This window comes from Coturnix japonica, chromosome 13 (assembly GCF_054131305.1).
Source record: "Coturnix japonica strain WE chromosome 13, WE-NBRP24, whole genome shotgun sequence".
Taxonomy (NCBI): domain Eukaryota; kingdom Metazoa; phylum Chordata; class Aves; order Galliformes; family Phasianidae; genus Coturnix; species Coturnix japonica.
The window spans coordinates 9,021,950-9,036,180 of NC_140675.1; positions in this window are offsets into that span (position 1 = coordinate 9,021,950).

Sequence of the window (14,231 nt, forward strand, 5' to 3'; positions counted from 1 at the left end):
TTTGCTCAGAGGGACAGCATCAGAAGGCTCCTGGAGGGCTTTGCTGCTCTGGGAGAGAAGCTGGGAGACAGCATACCACACTTTGCTTGCTAAACTGAAACAGCTCACAAGGCAGCATCCTGCCTCTCCTGTGGGTTTGGCATTTCACCTCACTCTCTGCACCTTGCTTTACTTGAGGGAATAACAGAGCAGTCCCAGGCTGCTGGAAGATCCCAGCTGATCCTGGCAAAACTCACACGTTCTGCATTTCTGCTCCACAGTCCTGTTGCTAGGAGTTAGCATTCAGTGTACGTCTCTTAATAGAGCCTCAGCCTGTTCATCTCTATTGAAATATTGCTTCTTGTGGGTGAGGATCCCCTCAGACAAGTGGTTCTTGTGATCATTTCTGCTTCAACTTGGAGTTACTTATTGGCTACTTTTAAAAAATGCTTTGCAATTGAATCAGATTCATTTTATAGTTTGACAATGGTTTCTCTTTGAGGTTTGATACTCACATTACATCTGCAATTATATCTATCCTGGAGCTTGGTATTTGTTTCTGAGTGGAAGATCATTTTCCTTATCAGGAAACCACATAAGAGTGTCCCCCCATAGGCTTGTTGCTGGTGTCTGTTTGAAGCACTCGGATGGTAGAAATGCTTCAGTGGTTTCTGGAACTTGACAGAATTTGAGAAATGATGATGAGTGGGAAGTGTGCTGTAGTACTCACTACTTAAAATGCTTTTTTTTTTTCATTCCTTCTTTTGCTGTAATCTTGGAGTATAAGAACTTTATTTTCAAAACTTGGTAGAAGTATTTCTTAAATATCCTTCAGCAGAGTGGGTGTGTGAAACACGCTGCAAAACTTCGTACTTCCCAGCAAGTGGGAAATATGCCCAGCAAACACATCGCTCAGCTATTGCTTGGGCTGCTGAGCTCTGTGAAGCCTCACTGAACCCAAGGGCTGTTACCCTCTCCTCTCCACCATACCCCATCTTTGTTCAAGTGACAGTGATGCTGCCAGTGATTCAGGAATGCATTCTTAATGAAACTGACCATTATAAACCAATGATAGAGGAAAGAAACTGTGTGTTTTTCCTCCTAAAAAAAGATGCTCTCTCATAGCCATAGGCAGTGCTGCTAAGCAAAACATTTTGTGCTCTGTGCAGAAAATAGCTGTGGTTTGCCTTAGATCCTGGGAAACATGTTGAATAGGAGTGAGAGGTGAGGTGGAGTTGGGTGGAAGTGACAAGCCTGTGAAAATGTTCTGAAAGTACCTGGCCCGTTGTGTGCATTGCATGATTGCACGAGCAATTTTATCCTTCATAAGTGAGCATATGTTTATATATCACTGCTGGCAGAGCACAGCTCACAGAATTAGAAAAACTGGAGATGCCACCATTGGAGACTGCAAATCTCTTTGGCCTTTTCCTAAAATGAAAGAAAGAAGAAAGCTGCACGTTCCCTTCAATTTGTTAGAATTTTTGCAACTTTTTCCTCTCACAGCTGAATGTTATATTGAGCTGTTGCGCTTAACTGGGTTTAAAAAAAGCCACAGTAAAACAACAAAAAAAAAACTGTCTAAAAAAATTAATTGAGGAAGGCTTAATGAATAGTATTGTTTTTCCTTCTGCTTCTCTTTGTGATAATTAAAATGAGTTTTATTTTTGCACAGCAAGGAGACATACTGCATCAAGGCCAACAGAGTGTTTACAAAAGAGTGATGTATGAGCTCTGTGTGCCCATAAAATACAGTGAAGCAAGCTGACTTTCACTTGGTTCCTACAAGTTTCTGTTATTACAGGTTTGTTTACTTGGGGACTGTGAAGGTTTATTTATATAATTGCCAGTGATGCTATTCATAATTGTGTCCAGGATCAACATAGTACAGCATTGATCAAACCCTCGGCAGCTTTGTTTTAAATCAAACATGAGATATTTGACAAGTTCATAACTGTCTACTATAGATTTTTTCCTGCTGTACTCCAGATATCCAAGCTAGAATTGCAAAAACAGTGAAGAGAGAACTCCAATTTACAAATCTGTCAATAATGGCAGCCAGAGCACTATCACTGATGTAATATACTCTAAGATTACGTGGGGGGAACTTGACACAAATGATTTCTATAGCACTTGTTACTCATGAAATTTGCAAAGAATAACGTTCAGAAAAATAACAATCTAATATGTTTCCTTGTGAAAATACAGGTCATACATTTCAGCTAGTGGTTCAACTTGAGAATTGGAGCTCATATTTAGGTATTTTCTGTAGACAGTTCCTTTTTGTCCTTTCACACATTCCAGATTATGGTGCTTAATTTCAGTTTTATAAGCCTTGTAACTGACTCTGTGCAGTTTACTTTTAGACCAGTTCACCAAGCAAGCTGTGGTGCTGTGAGTGACATGTCTTCATTCCATTCTACCAGTCCTTACTCTTTGTATAAACACTACCAGCTTTACTTCTGTGTCATGGTTAAAAAATACATTGTGTCATTGGCTGAGAATCAGTTCTCTAGGCGGCTCTTTAAATAATTGATAATTACTTATTTAAGAAGTTTAGTATCAAGAAAGATTTTCCCAGTCATTTATTCTACATAACTGTTGACTAATCCTGTTTCACAGAATCAGAAGCTTGTGTGATACAGTTCAGAGCTTAAAACGTGTTCAGAAAGATGTTGTTACCATTTGCTGTCAGTTGCTGGTAGGAGTATTTGATTTGACAAGACTTGTCTTCCCTCAGAACCTGTTGAGTACCAGAAAATATAAATAATTCTCTAACAGTAAGTAATAATCCTTAATCAGATATTGCATGATTTTACTTAAAATCAATATTGAGATAGATGAGTCATAGCATTAGAAGTTACACTATTAAAATCTACTTTTTAAATATTTTCTTGTTCCATGGACTTTTCCAGGCCAGATTCATTCTAGGGGAAGTGTATCTGTTTTTTTGAAATAGAGTGAACAGGAAAAAATGTGTCTTGAGTCACATCTGAGAGACTGTGGTCTCTGCAACAGTTGAGAGAGCTGAATTGGATTTGATATTAGGAAGTTTGAAAAGGAAAGGTTTATTGGCAGAGGGTTCACCAGCAGTGCTCTCTTGCATGGCACTCGTTGCTGCTTTGGTGCTGTAACAATCCAATGACTTTTTGGGGTGCAGCAAAGTACTGTCTATTCAATTGGCCTCTCTGAGCAAGGTGAGATGTTTCTTCTGAATTGTTTTGAATAAGTTTGAATGTTAATAGCTTTGTAGATTTTGTATAATAATGTTGAAGTTTTATATTGCCATAGTCTTAATTAAAGGTGCCTTTCTATTGGCAATGAATCTGTGGAAGACAGAGAAGAAAACTGGCATTATCTGATTGTTCTTGTGCATTATCAACAGCATTTGGAGACTGAATCTGAAGAACAGTTTTGGATGTCACTCTGCATGTCGGGCTTCTCTTGCTGCCCGATAACATCCACCTTTCCTACATCTCCTGCCCTCCTTGTTTTAGTGTGTATTTAAAAAAAAATAATAATAATTTTTGGCTTACAGTATTCTTTTTTGCAGATGAGTATAAGGATCTCTGAGCTGGAAAATCAGCTACCTTTCTTTGCTGGTGAGAGATGTTATATATAGAGCTGCTAAAACCTTGGCACCTGTAATTGTGCCAGACGTGAGCATGGCTGCAGCTGGACCCTGAAAGGATTGATCTGTGACCTCTGCTCAGCACTCCTGAGAGAGTACAGCAGGAAGTTTCAAATTATAGTCACAGCATGTGATCCTTAAGCTATTCTAGAGTGTTAAACCCTTTGTCCTCTGCTAGAAGACCTGTAATTTGTATCAGCGTCAGAAGTCCCATGTAAGGCTTGCAGGCTTTAGAAATGCTTTTCCCATCTCCTGTCCATGTACACTCCCTGCACAGAGAATTAGACACAGCAAAATGCAGGAGATGTCTAATAACAAAGATACATTCCTATGTGAATTCTTATTTGGGCTAACAAATTTCTGTAGTCACTGAAGTCACTAAGTTTTAAGGCTAGGTTTTTTCCACAAAGGTGTGATGAAATGAGATCACTAAGAACTTCTAACCAGCACCCAGCCTAACATTCATGTTTTGATCCATCTTTAGTGAATGTGTACCTGTGTTCACACCACACTGCATTGCTTTGATTTGTTGCAGCGCAGTATCCACTTGAGCTGTAGAGGATAGGATCATGTGTGACCTCAGTTTCAGCTTGAGGAGTTCTTTGAAACATTTAATCTGCTTTGTCAGATCAATGGAGAGATGTTTGCATAATGCAGCATAAAGAACTTGTAGCGTTACTTAAATCAGGTAGAGGAGTTAAAGTTAATTCTTATTCTGTTTACTATTTCAGCTTTATTAAACCATAATCTCTTTTTAAAATATTTAAAGAAGCTGCTTTCCATGTTCTGATTTGTCACTGTCCTGTTTATATGTAGTTACTTCCAAAGATATTTTGGGTGTTCGAAATTAAACCTGTCTTTTATCTTCTAACCTGGGTGCTTCCCTCAGTTGTTGACTCATAGCTTGTTCCCCGTGTTAAAGTCAGTCCCTGGCAGCCCCCAGGTATCCAGCCAGACCCCACCCTTGTGACCTGTGCCTATCCAGGTCTGTATTAGTTTTTCAGCATCTGCCAGAGTGCTTCCACCACCCTGATGTGATTGTGCACCTTTCTATTGCAGGAGATGGTGGTGCAGCATGTGGGGAATGGCTTTGCCATTGGATGGGATGGGCTGGGAACATTCTTTCATGGACAGGTCTGTTACGTTGAATTAAGACCAGGCAGCCACGATGTTAGTTCTGTGAGCTGCCTTGTCTCTGTGCAGTATGATCTATGAACAGAACCACCGTGAGTCTTTAATTCACTGAACTGAGCTTTTTTTTTTTTTTTTTTTTTTTTCTTTTTTTAAAAAAAAAGTCTGCAGTGCATCATGTCTGTGTAGGATATAGCTTTTTTCTTCCAGTGAATGAATATCCACATTTGTATACTCTTAAGATTAACACGTAAAGGGGAAGTCCGTGCTCATGGAGTGGAACACAACTGGTGCTCTAAAGATCATTCTGAATCTATGCTCAGCTCTGATGTATGGGAATGCACCCAGGTTTGATAAGCCAGAAGCAGGCTCAAGGTGAAAACTTGTCTTGCACAGCTGCAGTTTTATGCCAGCTCACTGTGCAGAGCAAACCAATGTGTACTGGCCCTGTTCAGTGACACAGGTCACTCCTTCATTGCAGCCTGCCTGCTGGTAATGGCATGTTGGTGATGAGATCCATGTCCTGAACACATCCCCTGGCTGCTTCCTGCTCACCCACGTCACTGTAGGAATAATGGCCATGTCAGGACTCCTTGTTCCGCACCTTCAGCCCTTTTATTGAATGTGAGCTACAGCCACCTTTGGATAGCGTCTTGTAATTCAAGGCAAATTGGTTTTTGTGTGAGGGGGAGAATTGTTTTTGAGCACTAATGAAGCCAAGTGTGGTGTTCTCTATAACCCTTCTTTCCTATCCTTTACTTATTTTTGTGTTTCTTTTCCTGAGGAAGTATTTCAGTTACATCTCCAAGTTAGTCCCTGATGCCTTGTGCAGATCTTGTTTCCTAGATAAGTATAATTTGGTATTTTGCCAGGAGCACAGGTATCTGTAAAGTGCAGGCTCTGACTTTTTTGAGAGATGCTCTGGGATTTTGTTTATCAGATTTGGGGAAATATACCTTATTACATATTGTTTCTTCCTCTGCATGAAGGCTGAATTTATTATTTTATTTCTGAAGTATATCAGCAGTAGAACATGACAGGGCAGGTACTTTCATTTTATTCAGGAATAAACTGGTAAACAAACCCTGTCTCATACCCACTCAGCATGTTTTGTAAATGCCTGTGTGTGTGTGCAGGCAGAATGCTGGCAAATTAAGTTTCTACAACATTAGAAAGATCTCTTGATTAGTATCTATTGGCAGGATGTTGATCATACAGTGATAGCTGGAGCTGGGTTCTAATACTTGTTTTGTTTTGTTTCTCTAGCTGATGCTAAATGACATGTAGTTTGACTATGCACAATAAATGCCTGGTGGTGAAATGGTTCCAAATTTCCATTCAATAATTCATATGAATAATAGCATCATGTTTGTTTTTTCCCTTTCATGTACAAGTCCTTCATCCACTGTCACGCAGCAGAGTGAGTGCTGTGCAAGCAAGTTAGGGGCTCCTGGCCCTGTTGGCTGCTGCAGCCTGCAGGCTTCCCTGGGCAGGAGAAGATGCTGCTCAGCCTTTCCAGCTAATGAGGAAATAGCATCTGAGCCTCCAGCTCTCTGAGGAGCTTTCTGATCTGGGGTTATTACTGGAATACACATATCAAAATAAGCACCCAGTCTTAGGCAGCCAGTACCTTGGGCTCCAATCCAGTCTGCAAACTGGGCTGTAGAGCTTCTCAAGTTGGATTGCATTGAGCTGTGCACAGAGGAGAAGCTCTAAGAATTTGGAGAGCTGTGAGATCAATATTAAGTTGGGTGGGAAGTAGAGATTTGTGGTTAAGTGGAAGGCAAATGTGGCAAAGCTGTTTTGATTGTAACCTGAGATTCAATATTGGCCCAAGTGGCATGAAATTCTTTCATAGAATTAAATGTATTCCAAGACTGATGGGTCACAGGAAAATTTGCATTTACTCTGAACAGTTGTTTGCCAAGTGTGTGCAGGCAAAAACCCACAGCAGGCTGTTGTGTGAAAGACCCGTGCTCTGTGTGTTGGTTAAGTGGAAGATGTGAGATGCTTCACGGTGGCTTTTTATTTTATTGCAAAACACAGCAGCCCACTTTGGCAAGCCGCAGTGTATCTTTAGCATTTAACCTCTGGTACATATCCAAAACTAGGAATCAGAGTGTGACACTGGTCCAAGCTCACCTTACTAAAGGTCTCCCATCTCTGTGGCTTCCTTCATTACCAAGCTCAAAATTCTTTGGAGAAAAAAAAAAGCGATGGCTCTGCTAACTCATCTTCATTGCAGATGGTAAACATGGTAAACATGTTGGGAGATGTGAATGAAAAGCCCTCGGGACTGTAAATAATAAATGCTTCTCCCAGCTGTGCTGAGAGCGCTGCCTTTTTGGGTGGATGTTGGTATCTTTTGTTTTGTTGCTTTTAAATGGATTACACTGTTAACATTGTTCTGTGCTGGACTATGAAGGACTTTGTGTTCATAACTGTTGGTTTTATCTAATTACTAGCATAAAGCATCATGTGCTGCAAATCAAACACAAACGAATATTGAGAGCATCCTTAGCAATTTGTAGTGTTCTGTAGGAGCTCAGTGCTGATGCTTAGGAGTTGTTCAGTTCTTGATAAATAATACATTACTTTGTTCAAAAGGTCTAAATTATACCTGTGTTTTCTTACTAGGGTACCGTTTGTGTACTTGTTGGATCTCATTTGTAATCATTACATTAAATCACTGATAATGGCAGTAAACAGAACTGGGAAGTATTTCTAACCAGAAATAATTGAGTGTGTGCTGTGGCACTGACTTTGATTGCTGTGAGAGTCTTCTGTCCCCTCTGCTTTGTCCTCTTTACTGTATGATGTGAATGTGGGTGCAGCTCAGGAGGGAACAGAAGTTACAGGGCCTTCAGAACTTAGGGCAAAAAGCCCTAGAAAGCACCGTAGGCCTTTTATAAGGGTCCAGCTAATAACTGAGGGGAGAAATACTCATTTTCCTAGCAGCAGAAAAAGCAGTGCCTATCAAACACCACAAAGTGAAGTCCTGGGAATGAAGGTTGTGTTAAGTTTGAATCTTCTTGGGCAGCTTTTGTGATGTACTTTGCCAAAGTGCGCATGTTTCTCAGTGGCAGAAGTAACTTGTCTTGATATTTCACAGCACTGCTGTTATCACCTGGTACTGCGTGCTCATATATGACAATGTATGTCTGCTCCACATGCCATTTAAAAACAAGAGGGTGAACACTGGGCATTTCAATAAGGAGTTAAAATGGAATTGTTTTCCTGAAGTAGTAGATTTGTGCAGCTGGCCTTTTCAGAAAGGGCTTCAGCTGAGCACTGCTGACTGGGATTTGCTGTCTGTCACCAGCATCCTGCTTGGATGCAGCTCAAAACATTACATGTTAAGCCAGTGCCAGGCTTCTGACTCCTGATTATCCTTTGGGAGGAGTGAGGAAAGGCGAGAGAGAAATGCAGTGTGCTGGAGAACACTCCATGGCAGTCACAGGGTAACCAAGTGGTAGCAGGCTGCAGCTTTCACCTGCGTTTCCATTTTCAGTATTGAATGAATTTATTGACTGCAGTTTCTTTCCTGAATGGTCTGAGCTGTAACCTGTGGATGAAATTCCAGTCAGAGACAGTCACCTTCATTTCCTGGATGCGTGGTTGTAAACAGTATCTGCAGACAGCCATTTGCTAATGGCAGTGGGTATTTGAGCCATCACAGTGGCTGGTGATGAAAGCAGAACTGCAAGATGGTTTTTGGAGGAAGCGGAGCGTCAGTGGAGAGTGGAGGATCTTTGCTGTCAGAACGCATTTGGGATACAGCTGAGTGGTGCATTCAGAGCAGACATTTGATTTCTGATCTGATTACATTTAATTAAAGAAAAATCTCTTTTTTTTTTTTTATGTATAGGGAAATCTCATGAGAAATACATCACACTTAGACTGCAGAATGAGGTGCTCAGCTGCTGTTCTGCTGCATTTGCCGCTGCTCTCTGGGCATGTATCGCCTCCGGCTGTTCGTTCTCAACTCACCACGGCATTACAGCTCTCACAATTTTTCTTATTTCTTTTGAGGGCAAATGTATTTGATCTCTGCTTTGTGCAGCACAACATTCTGGCCCTGTTTCATCATCATGAGTTAAATCCTCTTCAGATTCCTTCAAAACCTCAAAGAGTTCTGGGCTCAGCAGAACTTCTGCATCCGAGCTGTGATACGCACCAGGCGCAGCCCTGGCTCTGCAGGAGCTCAGTCTGGAGGAGCAGTGCCTGGGCTCTGCCCGAGGAGGTGCGGGAGCTGCAGGGAACACGTGGCTGTGGTGGAAAGACAGTCAATAGCCATAGATGGGAGAAGTGTAGTCACTGTAACTGTGAACTCATTTAGGATTTGGCTCGACAATAGCGGCAAATGGAAGCAGATGATAATCAGCTCCTTCGCTGCTGGTGTGGAGGGTAATGAATGAACATTTACTGCTGCTGTTCTGAGAAGCCATACTGTGTTAGCAGTAGCATTCGGCCAGCTTGGCTTTGATTTTATTACAAGTGTCAGGAGCTTGTGTCTAGACTGGTGCTCTGGCAGCTAATTGATCTCCAGCATTTGATATGCTAATTATTTCTTTCATAAAATGCTAATATGTGTACAGTGAGAAAGCGCCTTTTAAATGTGATGAGGATTCCTCAGGTGTATTGGGAAAAGGAGAGTAAGACCTGTAAATCCTGATGTGTGCAGTTCCAGCTACGTGCGACTGAATGTTTGTGGGAATTTAGTTTAAAAAAAAGCCAGACTGAAATTTCCCTGAGTCGTTCCACCATTCCACAGGATTTTGTTGTTTTTCTTTAAAGCAGAGGGAACGTACTGTTCTGTCAGGATCAGGTGTTTTTTGTTGCACAATGACTGGACGGGACACATGGTGGAACAGGTTATCCTGTATAGCCCAAACAGAAAGGAAAATTGGTGTGGATTAAGGACTATGCTTCTCTCTTCAGCACAATTACCTCAGTAGAAATTGGCAGCTTTTGGGGGCTATTACATGAATCTTCCTTCTTGTGAGGTCAGCAATCTGGACATCATAGTTTTTATTGTATTTCCTGCAGTTAAAGAATGAACAGCTCATAGTATAGAGGCATAGATGAGTCATCCCCCACTTCTCCATCAGGACAGAATATACCTTCTCTACGTTAAACCTGGCTCTCTAGGTAACTGGATGATCTGAAAGTTTTCTGTGGATTCAAACAATTTGGCTGTTCAAGACGAAGTGGTACTTTCTTGCCCTCTGGGTGCTTGTGTGCTGGATAGTTCAACCTCTTTTTTTTTTCTGTCCTTTTCCTTTTTGGGTTCTCTTTGTGCTCTGGATCTGTAAAATTGAGTTTGATGTGACGCAGTACTCAGCTTACCGTAGGTCTGCGTGGAATTATAGTTGCACATGTTTTTTGCTCTTTGAAAGAAAAGCACCATCAAGGGGAGCTCTTATGCACATTTTCCTTTTTTCTGACTCTATTTGGATATTAGAAATATATTTTTGAGTACATAAAGTCAAATATTTTTGAAAGCAGCCAAAGCAGGCAATGGGAGGGTTGCTGCTGAGCAGCCTTCCTAAGGAGGGCCTGGAACACAGCCATAGAAACACATCAGCACAGCGAGATGGGGCCAGAGGCAGAAGCAGGATCTTTACTGACCTTTGGAGAGCAGCAGTGATCGATTGCCATGTTTGGCAAAGGAAGAATTTAATTTCTTCAAACACTTTAAAGATAAAGCTAATAGATTTTCTTGATACCTACGCAGGTACCTTATGCAAAGACAAATAGTTTGCTCTAGTACCATTAAGCAGATAGTAATTAGATTAATAATATTTACAAATAAGTTATATATAATGGGAAAGTGTTTGATTTACATTTGAATTCAGCCACTGATAGCAGATTACATGAGCACTATCAAATATTCTAAGTGCATGACCAGATTCTACAACTAGTATGGGAAGAAATTTCATGTCTTCTCTAGTAAGCTTATTTGTTTGCTCAAGCCCCAATCACTCTTTGGCTAGAGAAGACTTTAGTCTTACCCTCAGGGGTATACAAAACTGATTATTGAGCTCTGCAAACCAAGCCAACCCAAATAAAACCATCCATTCATTCATTTTACAGGGGACTGTTAGTGAACTGATTACTGAAAATGAAGTCAATGGAGCTACATTTACTGAAGACCCAAATGGTAAGCAAGATCCTCTCTTATATTGAGTTGCTACCTACAGTTAAAGTCATCCATCTGCAAAAACCTGCAAAGAATGTAGGATCGTATTAGTTTTCTAGGCAAACAGAGATATATTTTGATACTGAAATGTAGGCTGTTGCATTTCACTCATCTTCAGAACTCATAACGCTGCTGACAGTACAATTCCTAATCTCAACACGATTGTGAATGATAGTCCTGGTCTCTTATAAATGCCAGACATTCCTTATTCTCCTAGCTTACTTTTCATACATTTAATTTTCTTCACGTGTATAACTGGCTTCTGAAAGGAAAAAGTACCTGACATATTGAATCTCCGTCATTGGCTGGGGTTCTTAATGGAATCATTTTCACTGAAATTGTAGGATAAGAGATATTTTTGCATCAAAGCAAGTTATAATTGATTTATGTTATTTGTGGCCCATTATGTCTGGTTCAGGAAACAATTTCCTAATGGACTTGAGATACAGCAATAGCTTTGAGAATTGAAGCTTGGAATACACTGTGGGCTTTTCTTTTTATCTTTTAGTGTAAAGAATTACATCTGGTTGAGACAATATGTTTATACTATAACAGCTCCTTCGAGGCTCCATTGATAAGCGTAAAATCTTTGCCTCTTTCTTTTATGTACATAATACAGATGATGTGTAGAAAGATGTTTTAATATGCTTATAGGAATATTAAAGCATAATACAGAGAGGTAAGGTTATTGATAGACCTTTAACAAGGGAAATGTTCAATTAGATTATTGAAATACGCTTTAGTATGGAAAATAATTAAAACTTTTTTACAATGAAATGTGGTGATTTGATTACAGAAAATTTGATGTTTCAGAAATCACATGCCATTGAGTAGACTTTAAACAAGTGTGTTTTGTGACTTTGGATGTTGAGATATTTTAACTATGTTGGTGCTCCTTGCATTTTGTTTCCATAAACATTCTAGACATCAGGACTCACAAGTGGAAACATTCACAAAAATCCTCAGCATAACCTTTATAAGCACAGCAACGCTCTCTGTAAGATTCAGCATCTACATAGAAGATTTGATAACCTATATCCATTCCATCAGAAGGAAAAAGACAATATATCTTTGGAGAATGAAGTCAGGTGAAGAAGCTAAAAGCATGGATCTGTAGGGATGAGGGGTTGACAGAAAAGTGATACAGCAGAGCAGCGACTGGTCAGGAAGAAATCACAAGTATGAATTCCAGATATGAACTGTATTTGTTAACGCTTCTATATACAACTATGAAGTAATTTGAATGAAACATGGATTTTTTTTCTTCTCCAGAAAGCTGGCACACAAAGAACATTCCTGTTTTCAGATGTGAGCATGCTCTTCTAAAGGTATCACATAGCAGGTATCACAGGATCACAGCTTTATGCTCACATACAAGGTGTTTTCCGTTATGTTTCTTGTGCAAGCACTGTGTGTGTATGCATTGGCATTGCTATTAATGGTACTAAGTGGATTAATTAGAAGCTGTCACTGCATTGCAGTCAGTACTTTCTGACAACTCAGTAATGCTCCTGGGGAATATCAGCTTGTATCCTGTAGAACATAGTTCCAGAACTATTTTAATTCTTTCTCAACAAACAGTTCTGGAAGCTCCAGACTCGCCTCAGACAAATTAGGGACTTCTTCTCTTCCCTAATTGTGTTTGGAGCTTCTCTGCTTTTCTTAGAATGTGTTTAAGCTCATTCAGCATTTGATAAGGAGTATATACAATATACCCTGTTACTATAAGAAGACTGGAACGCTTCTGAATGAATAGCACTGGCTAAACAGGCAATGTGATGGAGCAGCGTGTCTTACCAGAAGATCTGAGCCATTATTTCAGCTTAGGAACATGGACAGTTGGGTTGGCCTTAGTTCAGACATTTCTGTCCTGAGGTGGTGACTTACAGCGTGCTGACTCAGGGATTCAGGTGAGCATTCACTGAGTTGAGAGGTAAAGCACTGAGGCTAACTTACATGGTTCCTCAGGACATGTGTCACATTTGGCAGTATATGTGATTTTGGATCAAACTGAAAATGAATTCTTGCAGAATAATGAAAACTGTGGCTTAGTAGAGTCATGTTCAAGAGAGAGCATATGGCTGTGAAGACTGAATTCTAAACTGTGATGTTTCTTCTTCTATGTTACTGAAAATCTTATAAATTTTGCCCATCCTCCTTAGCAGCCATGATGAGCTGGACTGTACCGAGATATGGATTCTTAAAGACGGCAGATGCTTTTAAAGTGTTTCTCCTAAAGTGTTTCACCTTGTCATAATTCGAAGCCCTCTGGTTGCTGCTCAGGCATCCTTTTTGTGTCAAAATTCCATTTATGTGTACTTACTATAAAGACCATTCATTCAAAAGTCCCAATGCTGCAGTCAGCAGTGATATAAAAATCTTGGCCTTCCTGCAATTGTAGGGAAATTGCAGAGGCAATTGGATTTTGCTACGAACCTCACTTACAGGAGCTCCCTCTCATCAACTTGCTCTGGAGCCAGGCTTGCATTTGTTCTCATGTTTGTCTTTGTAGATCCTAAGGATCAAGAGCTTGAATCAGATCCGTCTAGGTGAAAAAGAAAAAGCAGTTACCAATAGCTAACTCCTTGCTTGAACTGCTGCTCTGACTAAGAAGAAACAATCATCAGGAGCAAAGATGTTTAGTCTTCTGATCGATTAGTTTCGTCACTTTTACATTAACGCTATCTTTTTGGCTTGAGAAATGGAGGAACAGTCTGGTGACTGAGCCAGTACAGCAGGCTATAGACTGCAGTTGTGAATCATAGCACAACGGCGTGTGAGTCAGACAAGTTTAAGTATATTCCCTTTACTTTTCCTTTATGTTACGAATATTCCCCTTATGTGCTTTCATTCATAAATAGTATTTTATGTGCATATGGGTGGACAACGTTACAAATGTGACGTGGGTGCAAATTAGTAAGTATTATTGCAGTCCAACATTTGTCACTTGTGAAAATGTTAGAAATATTATTGCAGAAAAATACAGATTAGAGAAGAATGATTCTGAAGCCTTCTCTTGGTTTTAAGAATTTCACTCATCTCCTCACAGCATGGTGATGGCACATCAAACTGGACTCGTCTGTAACTCATGTCATGCTGCTGTGCCTGGCTGCCTTTGACTTTGCAGCTCATGCAGGTTGAGTACTCCATTGCCACTGCTCTGAGTGTGGTCTTTGGCATGCAACCCAGCATCAGGATTAGAACTCACACTTCTGGATTTGCAGCAGTTCCTTGGGCAGCTCTGACACTAAGCCCTTTATCAGATTAAACAGCAGAAAGGAAATCCTT